Genomic DNA, 4,270 nt, shown 5'->3' with positions numbered 1-4,270 from the left:
AAGACTGGGCAAATAAAACCAAAGAATTATTTGTTTAAAAATTAATTTCAATTTTTGAGCATGTTTCTAACTGTGAAAATTCTAACTGTGAGGCAATCTCATCCGGTTGTCTTTTTCCAAGAAGGAAGGTTTAATGAAAACATTTTTCAAATTTTATATTTAAAAATAATAAAATTTCAGACTTTCCTGAAATCCAATAAGCAGCCAAATGAGATCTATATAAATTTATGCAATATTGTTAACTAAAACAATAGAAAACATTATGATGCATTGTATGTTTAGGCTTATTTTTCCTAGATTATGTTATTAAAAAAATGAAAGTTCTAGATTTGGAAACTAGAGTTGTCACATCACATAACTGGTTTTCTTCTACTGTGAACACTGCCCTGATAGAGCAGTTCTGAAGGACTAATATTCTGTCAGAAGTTTATGCCAGTCTCTTGTCACATTTGATCTTTGTTGTGTCTAAGAAGGTAAATTAAATGGAATGTGGTGCTACTTTATGTACCTCAAAGATTTTCCCTGATATCTAAAGTCGTTTCTAGTAGGCAAATCGGCTCCACATTGCTTTTCTTGACTCTCTTGGCTTCGACATGTAGGGAAGTATTTTCATCACCCTTGCCTTGCCTTTCTACAAAAATTATTGTCAATAAATATTTCTAGGAACAAAATAGTGTTCTGCTAGCTGTTATATACATAGAATGATATATTTCCAATTAATGTGAAATACTGTGTTCCTTTGCACCCTATGAGTGATGAATGAATAGTAGAAACACATTTATTGCCTGATTTCCTGAATCTAATGTTGATGCAGGGCTTTGATCAAAATTGATTTTCCTCAGTATCAGTGTCTGCTCACAGACTGTACGATAAGATACAATGCTCCTTTTCTAAATGTGCTTATAGCCATAGGTCCCATGGGTAAAATAATAAAAATAATCATATATATATATATATATATATGCACACATATATACATACATATATGTGTATACAAACACACACACACACACACACACACACACACACACACACACACACACATATAAGTTTCAGGTTATTTCTCAAGGGAACACACCCACTGATTTAATCCTCAGACTCCCAGGCTGAGAAACCAGGACAGGGACTGAGACTTTCTATGAGAGCTATTTATAATTTATATAAATTTTTGACTCTTCTGTATTGGATATATTATGAATACACACACACACACACACACACACACACACACACACACACACACTCACCAACAAACACACACACAGCCATTGGTGATGAGCATAATCCTCCAAGAACAGAGTTTATCTATTAGCTGTTACTATGTCTTTTTAGAACAGGGCTCCTTAATTGTTATATTTCAGCTTACTTAGAGGAATATGTGACATTTCTGTTGCCATGAAAGATATATGTTACCATTTTGCCTTTGTGCTTCTGAAATTTTACATCACTGTAATGATTGGTTTCATTGACATAACTTCTGCTCATTGTTACTGTCCTGTAGACAATAGTCACTGTTAAGTTTATAATGAGTATACTCTACATAAAATTAGGAAACTCATGGCACTGTAAACTTCTTGAGATTTTCAAAGCCTTAGTCCTCTTCACTGAGCCATAACATAGTTTTTTACAGATCTGAAAATTTTACTCTGTATAATAGTGTCAATACTATTTTGAGAACCCCGCCTAGAGCACTCTAGAATTGATTTTGAATTCTCTTGAAGTCCATAAAATTCTTTCAATGTATAGAACTCTAAAATATCAAGTACCATCTTGATCAGATTAATAGTCTGGTCTGTTACTAGCAAGGAATAACCTCTTAATGCTTTTGTACTGTTGCCTGCTGGCATACATTATCTGATTTCAGTGACTCCAGAGACCATAGGTGGGCTAACTTCTCATGTATGGGACCCAGCTATGTGACTTAATGCTATCCTTTGGTTTAATAATCAAATAGGAACTTAGATCACTTTACAGAAAGAAATGTTGTTACCCAGCAGAGTTATCTTAGTTCAGGTCATTGGGAGAGGCTTTGTGAATCTGTTGTAGTATAAAGAAAGAAAATAGGCTGCTTCTTCAAATGGTTCCATGTTCTTTGTGTTCAGCACTCATGAACTTTAGCTCAGATACATCTGTTCCAAGTTTAAGGAGTCCAATTCTTTCCCTTCCTAATGTATGTAGAACACAATTCTATTAAACATTCAATCTTAAATGACAAACTGTTCTCTGTCCACATCAGCAGAGTTGGTGTCTGATGTGCACTCAGAGTATGTTCACTCCATGCCGCACAGTAACTGGGAGACCACTCCTACAGACACACTTTTTAGTGCTCACCTCAATCACCTTCCAATAATATTGCATTTGATATGAAATTTCAACAGATGAATTTTGAGAAAATAGATTCATTTGGAGGATGATATTAATATTTAAACTATAGCAGTTTGAGCCCATTTGTAGCTGGAGAGTTTCTCTCCAGCTCCCACCAAGCTCTGGCAGTCCCGAAGCCCACTTATAAGGTGAACACACAGATGCTTATACTATTTAAACTGTTTGGCCTAATGGTTCAGGCTTCTTGCTATCTAGTTCCTATATCTAAAATTAACCCATATCTATTAGTCTATAAGTTGCCACATGGCTCATGGCTTTCCAGTACCTTATATCTTGCTTGCCATGGCAGCTTCTCTGTCTCAGCCTTCCACCTCCCAGAATTCTTCCTCTCCTTGTCCCACCTACCTTATCCTTCCTGCCTGGCTACTGGCCAATCAGGATTTTATTTATCAATCAATCACCCACAGCACCCATTGCTTTTTTTATTTACTATATGAGTGATTAGAGAAACAACCATTCCTTTTAACATATATTGTAACTATTTTCTATATGTATCTCTAGTCCTAGAGAAACAAAATGGATATGAGTCTTACAGTTTTACCTGAGTATAGATGATCAATATGGAGGCAATAACAGTAAAATAATTGTGAATGATCATGCTGCAATGTGTACAGACTTTAGCAGGATCCTCTGGTAGTTTGAATGTAAATGACCCTCATGATTTCATAGGGAGTGGCACTATTATGAGGTTTTGTAAGCCTCTTGAGTCACAAATGGCCAGGCCCCTCCCCTGAGGAACTCCAACTACCACGTTCCACCCACTCTTACGTAGTTTTAACCATGGAATGGAACAAACCCAAGATACATGTAGCAATTATTCAGGTACAGATCTAGAAGAAAAAGTCATATCTGCTGGTTATGTGCTTTGAAATGCAAATATTAAACTTCAAACACATTTGTAAACTTGCCAACAAGTCAGATAAAACTCTTCATGCAAATTAAAAAAATAAGAAGAGATACTACACTTGATCTTAGCCAAAAGGCTGAGAAAGAAAGAATAATCTCCCAAGAAACCAACAATGGAATGGGAAAATCATGAGGTGGAAATAGCAAATGTCAAAATAAATGCAATCTCTTCCATATTCCTGTGGAAAGTATGTTTACTGTAAATTTACTGGAAATCTTTGGTTAAGTTACACTTGTATGTTTGCCTGATAGTAGAAAAGCTGAATGGGTGTATATATACCATCACATATATCACTAATGTTTCAGTTATGTGCAAAAGATGTGTCTGGAGGGGATGTATGCTCTCTATCACCTCTGCCTTCTAGTAAGACACATGATGTCTGTTCACATAGCCTTAGGTCAGTCTGTGAAAATAAATTCAAGCCTACTCATTATTTTCATCAACGTTATATAATTCTTTTTTAAAATTGTGAAACATAGTGAGGAGGGAAATTTTATAGGGAAGGAAATTATCAAAGACATGAAAATTAAAGAGTTAGTATAGCTACACTAAATATTATCTTTTATTTAAAATTATGAAACAATCATTAAACTTAGTTCTGATCTTCACTGGAAGCAAAGGAACCCTGGCAGAGAGAGAGAGAGAGACTATGCAAAGGTCCTCAGAGGGGATTTTGTATTTCAGGAAGGAAAAGCAATAAGGAAGCATTGAGTCTGGAACACAACACAGGAAAAAGGAGGACAGAAAGACAGAATATCTCAAATGTGTAGGAGAGAGATACTGTGCCCATAAACAAAAATGCTGAAGTAGCTTCCAAGTTGGACTGTTTCAGGACTGTATTCAATGAGGAGCCACAGGTACAAGTTCAATGGAATCACAGGTCAATGTTCTATCTCAATGCTCAATGCAAAAGGTAACTATGACATTATGCCTTCTAGCTTCAAAAATAGGCAAGCACTGATTCCCCATATGGGGAAA

At 35.7% G+C, this 4,270-nt stretch overlaps 1 pseudogene; it reads right to left on the bottom strand.

Moving 5' to 3' along the window:
• Window positions 1-3,236: 3,236 nt before the first annotated feature.
• On the bottom strand, window positions 3,237-3,380 carry LOC128112324 (uncharacterized; annotated as a pseudogene).
• Window positions 3,381-4,270: the final 890 nt, after the last annotated feature.

Source organism: Peromyscus californicus, unplaced genomic scaffold (genome assembly GCF_007827085.1).
Source record: "Peromyscus californicus insignis strain IS unplaced genomic scaffold, ASM782708v3 Scaffold_16__1_contigs__length_79575227, whole genome shotgun sequence".
NCBI classification, from domain to species: Eukaryota; Metazoa; Chordata; class Mammalia; order Rodentia; family Cricetidae; genus Peromyscus; species Peromyscus californicus.
This window is presented reverse-complemented; position numbering and strand designations above follow the sequence as displayed.